The sequence below is a fragment of the Malaclemys terrapin genome, chromosome 6 (assembly GCF_027887155.1).
Source record: "Malaclemys terrapin pileata isolate rMalTer1 chromosome 6, rMalTer1.hap1, whole genome shotgun sequence".
Lineage (NCBI taxonomy): Eukaryota > Metazoa > Chordata > Testudines > Emydidae > Malaclemys > Malaclemys terrapin.
The window spans coordinates 31,034,325-31,055,268 of record NC_071510.1 but is presented as its reverse complement, the minus strand read 5'-3'; the positions used below and the strand labels follow the sequence as shown (position 1 = coordinate 31,055,268).

Here is a 20,944-nt window from a genome sequence, read left to right as displayed (position 1 = left end):
ATTTTAGAGCCACTCATGATTTTTGAACATTTGGGATTGGCTACAACAGATGGCACATCTTCAAACATGTTATCTCGATAGGATTTTGCAGTCACGGTAAGCTAACCTTATTGAGCTAACACACTCTTTTTATTTGTCAAAACAGTGCCTTTGCCTAGTCTACACTAGCAAAGGTTATCCAGTTGTACTGGACTGGCAAACACTCCTAGTGTAATGCAAATTATACCTGCAAAAGTTGTTTTGCAAGTATAGTTTATACCAGTTTAGTGTGTGAAATAAGATATACCAGCAAAAGAACTTTTATGCTGGTATAACTGCATCTACACAAGGCTTTTGCAGACACAAGTGTAAAAAAACCCAAAAATTAAAAAGCACACCTCACACTTCTAAGCCAGAAGAGGTTTCTAGTGCAGACCAAGCCTTCACGTATAAACACTATAGAAAAATTTGTAGAGGGAGCTGTGAGAGGTGAAGGGAATATGACAATGTTCTTTAGAGACTAGAAAACATCCTTTATACCATTGGTTCCCAAACTGGGGGGTGGGGGGGGGCATGAAGAAATTCCAAGGGGGTACAAGGCTACCTGGCCCTTGAGCTCCCAGCCGGGGAAGCTAGCCCCTGGCCCCTGCCCGCCTGTCCCCCCCTGCCCTGCAGCTAAGCTGCCACGTGGGCAGCACAGCTTGCGCCCGCCCACCTCCCAGGCTTTCCAATAAGCCAGTCCTGCCACTCTGAGCGGCCTTGTAAGGGGGCGGGGAGAGGGGGGATTGGATAAGGGGCAGGATGTCCTGGGGGGCAGTCAGGGGACAGGGAGTGGTTGGATTGGGCGGAGGTTCTGGGGGGTGGTGGTCAGGAGACAGGGAGCGGGGGGGGGGTTGGATAGGCGTGGGAGTCCCGGGGGGGGGGGGACTATCAGGGGGTAGGGGTGTGGATAGGGGTTGGGGCAGTCCGGGGACAAGGATCGGGGGGGGGGGGGGGTTGGACAATGGTAAAGGAGAGATGGGGAGCATGAGGGTTTCTTGAAAATTAAAAAGGGGGCGTGATGCTGAAGTTTGGGAACCACTGCTTTATACCAAACCAACTCTTAAAAATTGATGAGAGCTTTTCAAAATTTACCCCAATGTCTATATTTACCCTACCTGTTTTATACCTTAGTCATCTTGACTAAGATCAGTGACAATTCTTGTGCCATAAGACTGTACCAGGGTGATGTATGAGTTTTAGATGCTGGACTCAACCTTAGGCGACAAAATTAAAGACCAAATCTCTACTGCAGTTTTTGCATAGGTCAAAGCCTGGACTGCTGGTTATAGCAGTGAAGGTTGCTATCTCAAAATGGCACAGATTTCCACTCTAGAAGGCAAAAATAGCAGATTAATCAAGCTGGCAAAAGACAGACTAATAGACCCCTTAATGAAATCTGTGACTGTATAGACCACATGTGAGTGTATTCTCAGAAGAATTTCAGGAGTTGGTCAATACTCCAGAGGTTTTCAAAGCAATGGTGGATCAGAAGGGAAAAAAAAGCCTATACCAAAGTTATAAGAGCTTTTGCAATTTTTTAATGGCTATAGAACTGCAGAACAGCTTTATTTTAAACTAGGAGCAAGTTTGGTGCTTATAAAGGTGAAAGATTAATACTGGATTAAACTAGACAGCACAGTTGTCTAAGGAAATTTGGACAGCGCCATCCCAATCTTGGTTTGGGAAACACCCCACTATTAGGCCTCTTGAGCAGAGATTTACCTGCAGCATCAAGTTTGTGGTTTTGTTTAGATGGTTTGCTTTTTCTTCCTTTAAACTACTGTTGCTGTGTGAAAACCCTCCACCCTCACACACAAGAAAGGGAAAACTAAACCAGATAAGAGGAGAATAGGGCAATTTACCATACACAAAATGAATTAATTTTAAACATTTTTTCTCTAAACCTGTTTCCTACAATTTAAAAATAAAGAATTTCCAAAGCTCAACTTAAGTTTACATAGCATGCCCCACTCAATATAAACCAGTTCTCTTCAGAAAAACCATAGCAGATCAGAAGCAGATCAGCCTTAAAGACATAGTTGTTAAGGGGATGGAAGGGGGATGTGTAGCAACTTCACTGCTACTTACCAGGTTCAAAGCACCCCTCCTTGCCCAAATTAAATTAAATTTGAGTTACATCTGTGTTCTAGATACATTTCCTCTTCTGTATAATACAGCCTTGATAAAGAGGGTAAAGGCAATTATATTTACACTAGGTGCTTACATTTTCCTTTACCTCAGCTACCTTTCTGAAGTGACAGAATTAGAATATAACTACTCCCTTCAAATCACAGAATAAGTATTTTCTAAAAACCACCAAAAATGTGTTTTTAAAGTTCATTTTCATGACAGCTAATGTCCAGAAACTTATTTCACTGGAGCTGCTCCCCTGCCTAATTGAAAGAGACAGAACTGGAATCAAACGTGTTCCCCACTAGCTGAGCAGCATTACAGAACTTCTTTGCATTTTAAGAATTTATGCAAGCTAATTCTAGAAGTTTTATTGCTGTACTTTGTGTAGTTCTGAAACTAAAGTAATAGACAGTTTTTACTAAGTCATTGTAAAAATAAAGATAGCAATTTTTATTTGATGACCGTGAGGTTAGGTGATAGTTCTTATCTTAAGCAGCAACATTCTCTGCACAACAAAAACGATGTGTACTGCTGTTCCTCTTCCAAATTTAGGAAAGATACTCAAGCTGCCAGAGGTAACAGTGTTCACACCAGTACATTTTTCCATTAGTATAATAGGCTATGAAGGTAGCTTGTCTATGAACAAAGAGTTTATCCAGTACACTCAAGGATTTGCTATTCCATCTGCACCACCTGCTACAAAGTCAAGGGAAAGGAAAGGATGAGAAAATGGACACAAATATGTAGTATACTGCATTTCTCATGTGTTTACCAAAACAGCCAATTTGCCAGGGGCTAGAGGTAATTACACCCCCACTGCAAGGCAATTCCTTATTGGATTTAAAGATAAAATGACTTTAAACTCCTCCCCTCAAGTTAAGGTGGTTTAATAAGAGACAAATGCCAGCTACACAAGACTAAATTCTTCAGGGCACCAACTATATCTTATAGAATAAAGAGAGATGAGCGAGCAGCACACTTTTGAGTGCTATAAAAAATTGTTTTGTAATTTGTCACCACAGTCCCCCTTTACTTCTGGCAGCGCTCATAATGTATGACAGTAGTTGCTATACAGAGATAGCATAGTCCCTGTCCCAAGGAGCATACGATCTGATGATCAGGCAGAGTCATGGAATAGCCTCCCCCCAAAACAAGTGGTTCTCAATACATAAATATATAACTTCCATTACACCACAGGACTAGTTTTCCCTGAAAATGGCATATAGTGCCAGAGTATGGACAGGTGCAGATTATTCTCATTCTGTCAGAATGGTGACAAGCTCTACGTCTCTTCCTTAAGCTTGCCTTGGAATTAGGCTGCCTACATAAAGGGTAATATTTGCTATCCCAGAATTCAGTACATTAGTAATTCCAAGTAATCATCTTTAGGGCACAAATATATATTTGAAAATTGATGGGGTGAGAATTCAGAGAAAGAAAAAAAAAAAAAGGCAAAGAATATGAACATGTATCCTTTACTTTGTTTGTGCTTAACAGAAACTCTGACATTGCTGGGGTGATATGCATCCTTAGAAAATATCTGATTTAATAAAAAAAAGTTTAACTTCAAAGTCAAATACACCAAAAGGACAGGGACAAGAGATTTCGTATTTTTTCAACCCACGATTATTTTACTTGCTTGCTGGAACTTCACAACCACAGTCTAAACAGAAATTCCTAATTACAACCAGCCTTTACATACATACTTGGAGCATGGCTTTTAAACATTACCAATTCACAATTTAACCAGGAGGGAGGAGACAGAGAACTTTGAGTGCGGTCAATTTATTGACCGTTAAATTAGGCACCTGTATCAAATGCAAGCAGCTACTCAAAACAGGAGACCAAAAAAAAAAAATGTTATAGAATTTGTGTGCACCAAGCTGCACATCATGTAGTTAACAGATTGCATGGATCAGAAAACCAACACTTATGTTTACCTTCCTGCAGGTTTAGGGAGAAATATTTATCTTGTTATGTTGAAGAGGTGAAATTCAAGTTCTTGTTCTTCAGTCACATATAGCTGTATTTTTATATCCATGTGTCCAAAGCAAGTACAAGGATTTTAGCCTTTAAGAAATACAGACTCAGTTATGTAGTGTTTTAAAAAAAAAAAAAAAATCTTAACTGTACGTAGGTGACCAGAGCAGAGATTTTTGTAGTGAGTCACTCTGGAAACCTCGCTGATTCATATTACAAGCATTTCTTGATATGTATCAACTTTCTAAAAGAGATATCTTGAAGTCAGAGCATTCTTTGAGACAGATTGGAAAATGGAAAAAAACTAGTTTAAAGGGATTTGAAACTTAGCCTGAGATAACTCAGAACACATTCATTCTGGGGCATGGTAGTAAATGCTACTGTTAAGAGTGTTGTGCCTTCAGCTCCATCCCTACCACCACCTCCCCACCTCTCTACCTCCCAGTTTCTAAATGCCCAAAACCTTCTGAAAACATTTTTCTCCCCAGCAGATTATACTCTCAGTACAAAGTTAACTGATAAAAAAAAAGTGATTAAGACCTTTTCAATCATTTGAGAAAAAAAAAAAAAAAAAAAAAAAAAAAAACAGTGAAACTGACTTTTTTTTTTTTTTTTAAGTATGCATAAAGAGGCTGAACTTTACAAATTGAAACATTCCAGGTGTCCAAATCCTCACTGGATCCTCTGGGCCAGGTTACAAAAAACATATATTACATTACAAAATTGAATTAGGCAGTTGAAACATGGAGTGTAAAATCCGTCCTGGGCATGTGTAAAATCAGTTTTCTATTATAATACTATTTATAAGACTTTAAAATTAGTGGCAATGCAATAGCATTACTGTTGGTGATGTGGTTTTGTGCTATTTCAACACGGAGTTCCATAACGGCTTATGTTTTTGACTATGCAATTGTGGAAGCACATAGTACAGTCAGAAGAGATTTGAATACTAAATTTTTTATCCAAGAAACTGGGAAACAACATTGATGCTTAGAACAAGTCAACACATTTTGCACTTCCTGCACAGAATGTTTATAACTGTTAAAGCTATTGCTTTATGAGCACTTTAAACTTGCAATATGAGTTAGTGAGTGACTTTTGATGATCAGCAATGCTATCAAAAGAGGATTTAGATATCCACTGGACCGAGTTCTTCTCTCAGATACACCCCCCATCTCAATTGACTTAATCAAATGAAAGTGTGAGGGGAAATCAGGGCCATGAATATGCAATGGAGGAGAAGTTACTAGAGAATATAATGTTATTACATAAACATTAGCTTGAGCATTTTAAGGTTTCAAGCACACTTCAGGGGTTCTCAAGAACTTCACAATTTTGATTATATTAACAAAGAGGCAATTGTCAACTGTCTGGGAGAAGGTGGTCCATGATATATGGGCCTTACTTCTGGTAAGTAGGAATTGTTATTCGTAAGAGATGGGAAAACAAAGAAGTTCTGAATAAGGGTGCTGTCCTGTGAGAAACAACTGTATCCTCAGTCAGATTTTCTCCTATATTGCTGGAATACCCAGTTACTGTTGCTTGTATTAGTGCATCACTCATCAGCATTTATGCCATTATATAATTTATAAGAATCAACTAACAAACTTTAAGATGGAAGCTCTTACAGCAGTGTTTGAGCAGATGTCTATGGACCATGAGTCTGGACCACAGAAGCACTGCTATGCAAATGGCTTTTGTCACAGTGACAAAGCATCTGTCAGTCTTCAAAAAACAACACATGCTGATATTTGTAAACAGGTCCAAGAGGCCTAGGATTTTAGAGGCTTTATTAACCCTCCATTCCACCCAAATAAAAAGCAGGGAAAGGAACAAAACTATCCCAAACACCTATCCTCAGCACCCTACACAGCTGCTTTCTGTCTGTTTTCACCATCAGGTAAGTTCAGACAAGTTGTCCAATCACATCAAAATTAGAGAGGTAGCAACCGCAAAACAACAAAACCAAAATTGTAAAGTGACCTGCACAGATTCCAGGAGCAGCTGGAAGCAGTAAGGGGAGATTTAATACCAGTAAGTGTGAAGTCTCATAGCCAAGGAGAGAAAAAGGTGGGGAGGGAAGGAGGACATGGCCAAACAGCTGTACCCAATTACTTAAACAACACACAGTTTCATCTGGTCTCATTAATGCCACCCCAAGATTATTTTCATCTAACCAAACATTATGGCTACTGCAAGGATTGGGAAGAAAGTAGTCCACAAGAGGATCTTTATAAAAATGGTCCACAAAAAGTTTGAGAACCACTGTTTAATGAGAAGCACTTGCTGCTCTACTGGTGATCTTTTGAAAGGTTAGCAGTTGCCCTGCTCATTATATTATGTAATAAGTCAGATATCTACATTTTTTAAAAGATGAGGATCCCTTGCTGTTACTAGAATCTCTATTGATGAAAGAGAAATATAGTGGGCCTTAAATGAAAATAAAGCAGGGAAGAAAAAGAAGTCAAGAGTTGAATGACTCCAATGGTTCAGAGGTGCACCACACTCACAAGCTGGAATCCCAACACACTTGCACAAGGACTAAATTAGGAAAAAAGATGATGTAATTATCTTCCAATCCACCCATGTGAGATACCACTCTCAGTAGACTGTGCATGTCCAAGATATGGATAATCCTCCTTCTGGCATTCTTCACCCAGCAGTGAAAGTTAATTGTTGACATTTAAGTTATCCTTGTTAAGTTTCAATGTTAATACCCACTGACATTGATAGGAGTAGTTCACATATCTAAGTGTTTTTATTTCAGGCTGTCTGCAGTGTTAGGCTTTTTATACATGAATGTTTAGTTTGTGGCAAGCAAGGGGAACCTACTCCACATAGCCTGCCATTCTCTAATATCCACATGCACCTTTACAGTTAGTTAATGCAACCTGATCTTGTCCTGTTTCACAGAGGACTAGAGCAAAGGACATTAATATGCTGTTAGAGCACAACATGCTCATGTGGGGGTAGAGCGACACTGCAGCTTGCCATGAACTAACTGTTCCTGTAGACAAGCCACAAGTTATTTTGCGCCTAATAACTAATTGTAAGAGTAAGCTGCAATGGGGCAAGTCACCGTTTACACTGGTGAAGCACAACTACCAGAGGTGTTTAAATTGGTGCAGCTATACCAATTAAAAAATAAAGTTTATAGACAAGACCTCAGGCTGAGGTCACTATGCCAGTTACACACAAGGCTCATCTTCACTAGAAAGTTTGTGTTTAAACACTGTGTTTAAACAACTGAGTTAAGTGGCATGATGCTGATCTTGACAAGTAGTGTTCTGTATCTTGTCACAACTCAGTTGTTTTTCAAAAGTCCTGTTTAAATATAATTAAGCTTCCTAGAAGACAAACCCTTTGAAATATAAACTAAGGCTATCTTCACAAACATAAGAGCAGAGACTTCAGAAAAAGTGGACCACAAAAAGGCAGCCTCTAGAATTAAATACCAGCTCACTAGGCCACTGCTATTGGCCCAAATTAAAGAAAAGAATGGAGATAAGAAAGCTGGAAATAATGGCTCAAGAACAGCAGACATGGAAGATCTACATTCTACTCTAATTTAGATCAGTTTCTAGTCAAAAGAAAGTCACAGCAAAAGAGCATATACACCAGCCCTGAGTTGATTAAAGTTCCTACTGGCAAAACAAAAGTGACAAAGAAGTTTTAATCAATCCACCTAATTTATGATATTTTCAAAAGAAAGCTTATTACTGAGAGAGAAAAACATTCGATAAAAAGTCAAGAATCTGAACGTGTAGGTGCAGAACAAGACAGGAAGCAGCAATATCACACAAACTCATTCATGAAAAGCATTACAAATGACAAGTTCTGCTGATATTTTATCCTGAGTCAGATCTACACTCCAGAATGTTAAAACACGATTTAAGTCTGTAGTGCGAGGGACCAATTTTTTTTTTTTTTTTTTTTTTTTTTTTTTTTTTAAGAGACAAGAGGGTCATCATATCCCACAGCAAGCCTGATTGATGGCTTATCTTTCCCTCTCACTTAAACACTTGCAATGAAAAGCTTGGGCACCTCATTTTTTGCTGAATAAGAGTAGTCCCGCAGCCAAACATTCTATTCTCCCCCTTCAGAGTTTTGCAAAATCTTTGAAGAGACTTTAAATATATATTGTTTGACTTCAGACATCAAATCTCATTTCCCTCCTAAATTTTTGTTCCTACTAGGCAACACATTTCCTGTAGAAGGACTTGTTTAACATCTCAAATATATTTTGTCACAGAAATGAGTACTAAAATTCATGATTCACTGGTTTCCAGCCACTTTGTGTGCACGCACGTGCGTAATATAGTACATGAAACTATTATAAAAAATATCATAATGCTATACAATACTATGTGCAAGAATCAATTTTTTTGATAAGACAAACCCCATGATAAAAAGAAAACAGTACACAAAGACAATAAAACACTTAGAGAAACAAATGCTTCCATAACTATTTTCCTCTGAAACAGTTCATAAGTAATGAAAGCCACCTAAGAGAAGCTCCAGCTTGCTATTATTGTGTATGTCAAAAGGTCTTATCAGGCACCAGATGGCAAGTAAAGAAAAATTATGTGGCACACTTTGTTTCCACTATACCATTATTTAACACCTAAAATATCCATATTATACAAGTTAGCTACATTGTTGGAATCTTCAAAGTGAAATATGAATCATTTAACAGGAAGCTTGATTACAGTTTGACTTTCCAGGATCAAAAGAACAGATTACTTTAAATAGCACAAGATACATAAATGAAGATCAACTCGCTCCCATCCTTCCTGTGCTTTTCCCAAAGTCAAAAGCAAGTGTTTAAACATGACTTGTCCTAAGGAAAAAAGTACACAGACACTGAAAGGCTATTTTAACTACACGCTCTCCTATTTATAAAGCAGCCCTCCTACATGTCCTCTGGAATGGTGGCCGAATGTTTAGCATATCGACACATAAATACCTTGCAATGCCAGCTACAAAAGTCCCATGCACACACCTGTTCTTATTTACCGTGTCACCTGAAAGTGAAAAGTGGGCTGCATTATCTCCAGTAAATGTAAACAAAGGTATGTCTTAGCAATTGGCTAAACAAAAAGTAGGACTGAGTGGACTTGTAGGCTCTAAAGTTTTACATTGTTTTGTTTTTGAGTGCAGTTGTGTAACAAGCAAAACAAATCTACATTTGTAAATTGCACTTTCCCGATAAAGAGATTGCATTACAGTACTTGTATGAGGTGAATGAAAAATACTATTTCTTTTATCACTTTTACAGTGCAAATATTTGTAATAAAAAATATAAAGTGAGCAATGTAACTTTGTTGTAACAGAAATCACTGTATTTGAAAATGTAGAAAAAAATCCCAAAATATTTATAACAAACAATAATAGAATATTAATTGAAATTTAACAGTGCAATTAAAACTGCGATTGTTTGGGCTTAATTTTTTTAATCTGGTGCTTAATTTTGCTTATCATTTGACAGCCCTGCTCTTTTTTTTTTTTTTTTTAATTGTGTCTCCAATAGTAAGCAAACTTTTCTATTAACCTGTCGATTTAATAACTCAAAATTTAAATTGTGTAAGAAATGACAAAAGAAACCCAAAACTTTTTAGAAACTTTACACCAATAGAACCATTTTCACTGGTACAAAATGCCCTTAAAACATTTGTTTTTAATCTATGCATACACTTTTCTGGAGTATTTGAAACTTAAATATTGTATGGCTGGACCTGAAAGTGAAATTGACTATGAAGTTAATTTCATTTTCATTGTCCAAGTTGACAGCAATACAAAGAGTGAATTGGATTTTAAGTTTCCAATTTTCGTACTCTAATGTACATTTTCATAGATCACTGTTAATCAAAATAATTAAGAGCAACAGCTTCTTTTCTTACTGAAAACTTTTTCAGTTAATAGGTATTTGCGTTTCTTTAGTGTTCTTACCATGCATTTTGTATAGTGTTTACTTACAAACCTTCACTGTAAGTTAAAGAAATGCCAACACAAACATTTCCTTCCTCGGAACAGGTCTACATGGTGCTCACAACACCAGCAACTGCTGGCACTTTGCTCAACCTAGAGGGTCCCATCATTTCTAACATTAATGGAAATGCACCCATGGAAGCATTGGTGAAGAGACAAAGGCCAAAAATAAAAGACCCCACATTTTCATTTTGAGCACAGGAAGTTAACCCCCAGATTAACTATAGTGATGCCTCCATAATATGTAAAAGCAGTCCTTTTTCACCTGGAAAGAAGATCTTGGGGTTTTAATCACATGGCTTAGGTCCTGGATAATCTAGAAGCCTCCTTTCTCCTCAGATCTTATCCCAGAGGCAGAAGGGGGCTAAAGCATTCAAGTAGATAGTTGCCAAATATGACCATAAAGATAGGAATAAGGTTTTCCCAATGGAGGGCCTCTGTCTCCCCCTCTGGTCCAACAGAACTAGAGAGTCAGCAATATGCCGCAAAAGTCAAGACCCACCTATTTACACAGACTTTTACTACATTTTATAACTAATGTTGTAGTACAATGGATGAACTAAATAGCTACAGCCATCTAAACACTCAAAGCATACTGTTGAAGTTAATGTTTTCCCATGGACAGGCTACATTGCCAGATATTGCTAGTTCCCATCTGATAAAAGACAATGAGTGCACCAAGTGGAAAATAGTTGGTTCTAGATTAAAAAAAAAAATTATAGAAGTAAACACTGAGACTAAGTCTATATATATATATATGCGCACAAGCAAAGCAGTCCTGGCATGGATGCACCTTATACTGGCAAAGCTGTGTTGTTGCCGCCGATACAGGGGTCCCCGGTATAGGTCTTCCCCTCATCCGTTGTTTCAGATGTCCATCACTCATCAATAAGGGAACATGTTCCAGTTCACGTTGGTCCCGATCTGCATCTCCGTCATTGGCACTTACAGTACTATACTCGCTTCACCTTTTGTGTTGCTTTTCTGTGGGTGCTTACTACCCACTGGCAGCCAGCACTCCCACCCCGCCCCCCAGCACCTCCCGTTCACAGGGCCACCAATCAACTCTTCGCCCTCCCTCCCAGTGCCCCCTGCCTGCCGTGATCAGCTGTTCAGAGGTATTCAGGAGGTGCGGGGAGGAAGGGGGGGGGGGAGAGGGAGGAGCAGAGACAGGGTGCGTTCGGAGGAGGGGGTGGAACTGAGTGGGGCGGGAAGAGGCAGGGTGGCCATGAATACGTACAGCTTATTCCAAGACACACCATCACCGCCAAGCAAAACATGCTATACAAGCAAAAGTGCAGCTTTGCTGGTATAACTGCAGCTATGCTAGGGGCTTTTGCCAGCACAGCTATGTCAGTCACAATTCATACCTCACCATACCCCTCACTGACATAGCTATACTGCCAGAAGTCTGTAGCATACACCTGACTATGAAATATTAGTTAATACAATTCAAACAAATACACTAGCGGGCTGAAAATATTCAGCCTCGCTCAAAAGAAGCGCCATCATGCTGTATTAAAAAAAAAATCCGTACAATAAAACCTGAAACCATGTGTTACACCACCATTCCTAGACGTGGACTGTTTTAGACTGTAGGCATGTTTTGAGAGTTCTGAATTTGGCTGATCCAAGACTAAAACCACTCCCCTTTTAAATACATGTGCTCATATTTGGTTGCTAAATATTAAATATTTTACAATCAGACAGCATAAGAAGTTCAAATACAGCCTTTGATATTGCTAGCATTCTAATTTAGCTGTTGTCAGGTTTATGTAGGATAAAGAGTGAGAACTTTAATAGCTTTTTTGAAGAGGTAGGGAAAGAAGGGAAGAGATTTTTAAAGGCATAATTAGACGCCTAATTCTCAGAAAAGTCCCTCCCCAGAGATTTGTGCATCACCAGTTTATTTAGCTAGAAGAAAACATAACTTGAAGCACAGATGACTTGCAATTAGGCTTCACAGTGTTTCTAATCAATGTTGTTAGGCAATTGAGGGGGTATAGACAACGTTTTTGCTTGAGACCACCAGGAACTGTGGCACTATCACACATCTCATGGGATGGTAGAGAAAGAATAAGATCTGTCTGAGAATTCATGTGACTTAAAGTAGACTTATGTGGAAGGGTTTCTGGTTTTTAAAATGAAAACTGGAAGGAATGGAGTGACAAGTCAGTGACTCATCATAACCCCCAAAATATGTCCTGTAAAAGACTTAAGTTGTTTTACAAAACGATGGTTTAATGTGAAAGTTAAAGAGTGGGAAAGCAATGAGAGTTTGAAATGACAGTACATGAGTTGCATTTCCTCAAAAACATTAAAGCAATCACATTTCTTACAATTAAGATGTGTGGAAGATCTAGTAATTCTTTGATTTCCTTGGGTACTACACTCTGGTTACTTCAGCAACCAAGCATGCTGTTTCTAAGGCCTGGTCTACACTTAAATTTTGCTGGCATAAATGGGAGTGGAATGGGGAAAAGTCACCCCTAACTAGGGTGACCAGATGTCCCGATATTATAGGGACAGTCCCGATTTTGGGGCCTTTTCCTTATATAGGCTCCTATTACCCCCCACCCCCGTCCCGATTTTTCACATTTGCTGTCTGGTCACCCTACCCCTAACTGACATATGCCTATGCTGGCAAAAGCCCCAGTGTAGATGCAGTTATACTGGCAAAAGAAATCATTTTGCTAGTATATAGTTTAATTTGTTCAGGGAATTGGTATAAGCTATACACCAGCAAAACCGTATCTACACCAGAAGGGTATGCTGGTATCGCTATACTAGCGAACCCTATGGCAGTTATCATATTTAAACACAGACAAAGTTTTCAAGAGTGGATGCCTAAGATGTTCTGAAGAGCTGAACCAACAGCTCCCCACTGAGGTCAGTGGGGAGCTTCTGCATGTCCAGCGCTTCTAAAAATCTGGCCACTCAGCCTAATTTTAGGCATTCACTTGTAAAAGAAATCTCCACCAGGAGCTGTACAAATGAAATGGACACCCAGTTCCTCCCCACGCAGAAAACAAGATAAATGAACATGTTAAACAGTAAAGAAGCTCACTTTTTTGGCCCCAGCACATCTGCTACTCATAAGCAAGGACTTTGGTAATAGCCAAATTCATTATTGCTCTTAAAATTTTCAATCCTTTTATTATGTTTTTAAACGATAAAACTATTACATTATAGATGTGGCTCATTGTAGGTAAAGATGAAGGGTTACATTTTTTAAATTGCTTACTGAGAACAATACCTTGTGTGTTGGTATTCTCTATTTCCCCCCTTCTGAATTCTAAGATCTACATTTTATTTGTAGGCATTTGAGGAAATGTTCAAACCCTGCATGGATTAAGATCCACAAGAAGGCCATTGTGCATTCCATGCTTATCCTTTTTCTCAAACTATCAGCATCCTTGATAGGACTTGTAGTGGCACAACACAGCATTTCTTTACAACATACTTTCAGGAAGAGTACTCAAGAGACAGTGTGCACCTTCATAAATCCAATTCACTTGAGGTTTATTAAAGTGCATCCATGTTTCCACGTTATCTAGAACAGGGACAACACAACAGCCTTCTGCCATCTGGAATTCATCTGAACACCAAAAGCTTCACATGTTCATCACTTACAATACATTAGGAATAGGGAATTCAAGTTGCCAAGAGACTGGAAAAGGTACAGACATGACTTACTTCCCATTCTGGTCAAGCTACTGTCACTTCCACTGAGGGTTGGTTGATCTGCCATTTGTAGAGCCCACATAGGATCAGGAGGCCTCTATAAGATCTCTTTCTCACACCACCCAACCCACTCCCAGCAGAAGCTTTTTATTCAGCTTTAGGCCTGTCCTGTTTCCAGGTTCTGCAGTAGTCCTGACTGATGAACACAGACACAAATCTATTCCCTTAGAGGTAGTCACAAGTTACCTTTGATTTCAAGCATTTCACATTTCAGGAAAGAGCAAATACATTACTCTTTAAATGTTAATCCTAGTTAGCCTTACAGCAGCCTACAAATTATTGCAGGTCTCTCCTCTACCTCCCCCCACAACTTACATAATTGAACGTTCTCCATTTTATCCCCAAAATTCCCTGATCCAAGGAAATACTTGCAGCCTTCCCCTACACAAAATATATAACCTGTTGATTTATAAATTACTACACTACTTATTCCAACAGCAGAAAATAGGTTTACACATGATACAACAAACTTGAGGAGGGGGAAAACCTTATTGGCCAGAAGTCTGGCACAGGTACAAGTATCTAATTTCCTACCCAATGAATAATAAGGGAGACTGCTAAGTTGCCAGTCAGAGGGATGGGTGATCAGAAAGGCTAAGAGAAAGAAAAAAAAGCAGAGAAACAGGATGCCCATGAAAGATGGTGCCACTGGGGAAATGTGCTAATTATAGATGTCATCCACACAAATAGTGCCTTAAAAAGAAAGGTCTGGGACCAGGAAAAAATGCACTACTGAGGCTTGGTCTACATTTAAAATTTAGGTTAACAGGAGTGTAACAAACTATACATTGACTGACATAGGTACGCTGACCTAACTCTAGTGTTAAGACACAGCTATATCAACAGAAGAATGCTTTTGTCAACGTACCTACAGTTGTTCAGGGAGGTAGTGTTCCTACACCAACGGAAGACCCCTTCTATCAGTGTAGGCTATAGCTACATTATGCCATTATACCAGTGTAGCTATGGCAATGTAGCTTCATACAGTCAGGTAGTTGTTAGTTTTGCCAGAAAGGCTAGCAACCCAAATAGACTGTTACAAAACTGAAATTCATTCGCTGCTGCAACATACAGTTTGCTTTTCGGAGGGAGATAATTTCTAGCATTTTGTTACAGCCTGGTAACTGTAAACTCAGTTGCAGTTGCCAAGGTCAAGCCGCTTACTTTGCAAGTCAATCCCTAATTTACATTATTTTTAAAACTTTTGGATAAACAAGTCTCTATTTGGTTAATGTGTGAAATACATAAACCAGTTTATTACATTTTGGGGGTTAAAAGGGAAGAAGCACAGTTTAAAAAAAAAAGTGTGGTGAATTAACAAGAACAGCTCAAATCAAAATTATAAGGCTTGAATTATTACAACCGTGAATGTGGATTGTTTAAATGATGTGCAGGCCAAGTTTAGACAAGATATTGTAACTCATGTTGCTGTTGCACACTGTATCAGCAGCCTCTGCCTTGAGCTTGCTATTCTAAATCAAGATTATCCCAGACTCAAATTTTGAAAATCCTTTTCAAATTAGCCACGATAGATTTTGATCATTGTGTATCTCGTTTGGAATATATAGCAGGAACTCAGCCAGGGGCTGATACAGCCCAAATTAGGGGCATTCTTAAGGAGATCAAAAGGAGATTCTGTTTTGTTCTCCAGAATATTGGCTTTCATTTTTAAGAGAACAAAGTCTCTAGCTTTTATGGCTGCAAAGTAAGTGTAAGCACTGTGAACCAGATACAATTGATGCCTTCATAAGAATCTGCAGAAGGCCTGGATAGGAACAATAGCTCTAAGGGGTGTGGACTGCCCGTTCATTTCATTAAGGTGTTAAATGATCATCTGCAGGCATTGGATTTAATTGTGATCATTGTTGGCCATTCCATTCCTCATGTAAGAAGTGAGAGGGAAAGTTACAGATCTGCATAGTTTTGGTGCCAGACGTGGATGGAATTTAAGACATACAGCCATTCCCCTCGCCCCACAAAATAAAGGAGCTAAGCCCAAGGAGCCTAGCAGAGCATGCTGGCATACTGAAGCACCACACAGGGGGAGCAGAGCAGATCTCAAGGAGTCCAGTGAGCACACACACATTCTGAACATCTGCACAATCGACAATAAGCAACATTGCATTTGGCAACTCACATGGCTGGAGCTTAGGAGAGTACCACCACCTAATTCCCTTACCCTATCCATCTCCGCAAATCCATCCCTTGACTAAAGGCTCTTACTTTTCCAGGAGACAATCTCTTGTTATTCAAAGCTTTGCAAGAACTAGAAAGTGCTAGGCTGAAGTTCCCTGCAATGAAAGACTGCCATCTTTAGGTATGGCAAATCTGAGGGGGTAACTTTTCTGCATCTTTTGGAGACAAAGCTGCTTGGGGAATGAGTAAATAAAAAAAATATATATACACATCAGATCTGACAGAGATGCCAGATTTAACAGGCTACAACCACCACAATTCACATGATTTCAATGCTTTGACTCCACATACTGACCTGGTCATAAAAAGAGACATTGGCTCATGGTGGCAATGCACAGACTGTCTGCTCAACATTTTACACATGGACTGAGTGAGGAGAAAGGTGCTCTGTGTCCACAGTTGCCACTGAAATTATACTCAAATTACACAACAGATCTACAAGTGACAATGTACATACAGGTTTAACAGACCTTTTAACTGCCACGCCATCTGCCTTTCTGGTTACAGTGCTCTTATTAGCAATATGCATCTGAAGAAGTGAGGTTTTTACCCACAAAAGCTTATGCCCAAATAAATCTGTTAGTCTTTAAGGTTCCACCAGACTCCTTGTTGTTCTTATTAGCAATACCATTCTTACTATCCCTTTAGCTATGCAGTGGAAGAATGTGGGGTTTTCACAAACTTAAACAAGCCCCCCCACCCCATATACACACACACTTTTTATATATAAAGGAGCATATATATATTTTCACATGAACAGACATATGGAGCAAAAGGACTTAATGCAGATAGAACTGAGCAGCCCTGCTCTAGTTACTTTGAAACACCAGACACTATTCTCTACCGGCTTGAAGGAGGTCAGGGGAAAAAAAAATCCCAAATTTGTGGACACATTCACAATAAGCACTCAACTTCAACAGCTGGCAGCACAACAGCAGCGTTGTTCTGAATGATCAGATCTAGATTTCAAATTAAAGGGACATTATAGTTAATACCATTTCGGTATTAGAATTTTTTACTTGAGCTTAGACAGTTTCATTTTTAATTGCCACTCTCAGGTTAACACTGATAGAGGCATTTTTATTTTATAATAAAGCAAAGAAAAAAAAAGGCGCAAGAGTCAGACACTTTAAAAAAAAAGAAAAACATGGAAAAATCCTGACACAGTTGTCCAAAACAAAACAAGAACATAAATGTCTTTACACAGTCACAAATGCAATAATATCCCACTAACTTTATTTTAGAGACTAAGACCTCAGCCTGAACACTGGGACCGCCAAAGTCTTAGCTGCCTATGGACAATGAAGTTCCGAGCCTAGTATACAAGATATACCTTCTCTAACTAACAAGTTGTTCACATTTCATTTTGCAGATTTTACTAGGCAAAGTTATATTATGTTTTACAAACAAGACTTAAATAATTCCTGCTGGAGTCTTGTGCTGTGTCAGCTCATTCATAGTTATGAAAGGTACAATATATTATTATATTTTTCATATTCACCCACATGGTAAAAAGCAGTCAGCAAGTTCTTAAAGAATAACAAAAAAGATGTCCTGAACAATATCCAACACTCATGTTTGTGAGGACATTGTTAAATAGCTTGATGACAGATCAGAATTAAAAAATATGAAACACTCAGCTGTTTGTAATAGTCCTTGAAATTGATTTCAGCTTACTAGCCAACATGTTTTTTCTTGCATCATGTGCTCACATTGGTTTGTTATTTTGAGACTGCTCATGAGTGTGCTGGGTAGCTGACACTATGCTGTTCTTAAAAAAAATAAAATAAAAAAACCGCAGCAAAAAAGAAGGGTGGGGAGAAATAAGAATTCTAGATTCATGGGGAAGGAAGAAAAGCAGGTAAATTTCCATCCCATCATACTTTCTTTAGAGAACAATTATTTATTTCTTCAAATTAAACAAAAAATAAAACAACAAAACAAAAAAAGCCACCACCACAATTGTAAAGAGATAAAAGTACAAGGGAAAAAAAGTCAGATCTTCAATGACAACTCATTATTAAAGCTGATACTTTCCCTCCCACTAATATATACAAATACAGCCTTACATTTATCTTTGTAAGGTTGTCATAATAAGCCACAATATTTAAGCAAATAACAAAAGCTTACTCTAAAGCTCACAGAAGTCACACCAGATAGAATTAAGGGTTAAAAGATCAGACATTCTGTTTACAAGCTAAAACTTGATGCAGAAGATCTGAAAGTTCAACCACAGGCAGCAGCTTTGATGTCTCCCTCTCTAATTATTTCAATCACAATGCAGGTACCTTTATGGAACATGTTTAACTCATATTTAGAGACTATTGAGTAGAAACAGAGCAAGAAATGTAGTAAGAACCATGTTTAACCCATATTTACAGCATATGGGTACAAATAGAGCAAGAAGTGAAGTAACAGGCAGCCATCTAGATTTTCAGTACAGTTTTCTACCATTGAACTCTGCTATAGACAGGGTCCAAACACTTACCTTGTAAGACAGTAGCAACAGACATGCTAGGTGCTGTATGGACATACAGTCCTGTCCCTGTTCTCACCAGCAATGTCTTAACCAATGTGGCCAGACACCCCACTTTAGCCACCTTATTTAATACCACTAATTTAATACTCCCTTGAGAACTTTGGTCGGGTCTGGGCAGGTAAAAGCTACCACATCACAGGCCCTAGTAGTTACTCCATCCGTGGTAGCACCAACACCTTTAAGTTCGCTCTTACAGCAGAAACAGACCGAAGCATTTCCAAGCGATGCTACAGCCCAGAGGCCAAGGCAATATCTGGGAATGTTATATGGCAACAACTACAAAAAGAACAGGAGTACTTGTGGCACCTTAGAGACTAACAAACACCTTAGAGCATAAGCTTTCGTGGACTACAGCCCACTTCTTCGGATGCATATATGGTGGGCTGTAGTCCACGAAAGCTTATGCTCTAATAAATTTGTTAGTCTCTAAGGTGCCACAAGTACTCCTGTTCTTTTTGCGGATACAGACTAACACGGCTGCTACTCTGAAACCTGGCAACAACTTCATTACAATGCTGAACTGCTAGTTGGTTCAGGCGTCACAGAAGACACCAAGCCCCAGAAGACGGTCGCTAGCCATACTCCGACCGGGACCTTGGCTGCAAAATCTATTTCAACCTGTTTCTGGGAAAAAAAAAAAAAAAAAAAAAAATCACATGAACGCCCTTCTGGCTAACAGCGCTTCCGCTTCCAGCCAGGGCAGCGCTTATCCTATGGCCATGGGTCCTTTGCCAGCAGCGTGCTCTGCCCGGGGTCTGGGCTGGTTCCCTGCCGGGACACCTCGGGGGGTTCCTTGCACAGCTGCGCGCAGGAGTTAGCCCCGCGGAGGCGTCTCCAGCGGGCTGGGGGGAGGGGGAGAGACAAAAGGCGGGGGGAGCTGCCCTGAGCCTCACCTGTCACCCCGGCCTCCCGCGAGCATCCCCCGGGGGCGCCTCCGGCCAGCGAGCCGCAGCTGCCGGGCCCGAGGGAGCCCACCCACTGGGCTGGGGGAGGGGGATAAAACGAGCCTGGCACCAGCGGGAGCCCGGCAGGAACAGCTGCGGCGGCCGACCCCGGCCGGGCTGGGGCGCGGCAGGAGGAAGGAGCCGTTCCCACCAAGCCCGGGCCCCTCCTTCCCCTCTCCCGGCCCGGAGCGCGGCGCTGCCCCCGGGGCACGGAGCGGGACAGCGGGGGTCTCTCGCGGACCCTGCCCCGCGGCTCGGGCAGGGGGGCGGGATCGAGCCTCCCCCCGCCGCCTGTCAGGACCCCGCTCGCTCACTCACCTGCCGCCGCCGCCGCCACCCCCCGGCGCAGGGGACCCGCCTCCCCGCCCGGGACTCACCCCCACAGCCGCTGCGCGCCCGGCCGAGACCCCCTGCTGCAGCCTCAGGAGCAGCCAGCCCCGCCGCCGCCGCTGCTTGGGGAGGAAGCGGCCACCATGTTACTTTCACCCCCGCAAGCGTCTGGAGGCGGATCCCGGACCCGCCCAGGAGGCGGGGGAGGAGGGAACGGGCACACACGGGCTGCGCCGCCGGCCGCTTCACCGCCAGGGGGCGCCAGAGCGCAACGGCCGCCCCGCGCGGCCCAGCCCCCGGCGTGCGCAGAGCGCCGCAGCCGCCTAGCGCCGCCTTTCAGAGACCCTGGGCCTGGTGCAGGCTCAGCGTGTACCCGTAATACGGGGCTGTGAGGGTCATACCCATGCAGTCACAGTGACAGCGCAAACCGTGGTGCTGCACCAGCTGGGAGGAGTTATTATTATAGAGGTGTAGCTTATTCCCCTCCCCTCTACAGGAATAAGCTATATCCATATAAACACATTTATTCCTGTGTCCTAGTTCCCCCATCCGTGTCAGCACAATAACTTCTGTGTGACGACAAGCCCTCGCTAACATTTCTAACTTCGGTGCTTAAAGTTAGGTACCTAAATAAAAGTGGAGGTGCCGAGGGAAAGAAAAAGATGCACCTGCAGCTAGGGGTGCTGGAATAATGCAGGGCTGCCCAGAGGATTCAGGGGGCCTGGGGCAAAGCAATTTTGGAGGGCCCTTCCATAAAAAAAAGTTCCAATACTATAGAATACTATATTTTTGTGGGGGCCCCACTTGCCCCGCCCTCTGGACAGCCCTGGAATAATGTGTAGAGGAAATGCTGAGAGCCATTGAATCAAACTGTAAACCCTGTATATGATGGAAAACACTTCAAACTAGTGGTGAGTGTAGGAGTACCCCTACTTCCAGCACCTACGCCTGCAGCACTGGTGCTGACTTGGTAGTTTTACAGTTCCTTTGCACTCGTGCAAATGACTGCTTGTGGGAATCAAACCCTGAGTGTTTCAGAAAGCACTTTTGACTCCACATACAGATAGGG

General features: G+C 40.9%; 1 protein-coding gene across 1 annotated transcript in view; it reads right to left on the bottom strand.

The window, feature by feature from the left end:
* The window catches only part of DENND4C (DENN domain containing 4C), a 107,261-nt gene extending 87,236 nt beyond the window's left edge, over window positions 1-20,025 (bottom strand). The window contains exon 1 of the mRNA XM_054031337.1: window positions 19,923-20,025. The gene's annotated coding sequence lies outside the window, so the exon portion shown is untranslated. The remainder of the gene's footprint in view (window positions 1-19,922) is intronic.
* Window positions 20,026-20,944: the final 919 nt, after the last annotated feature.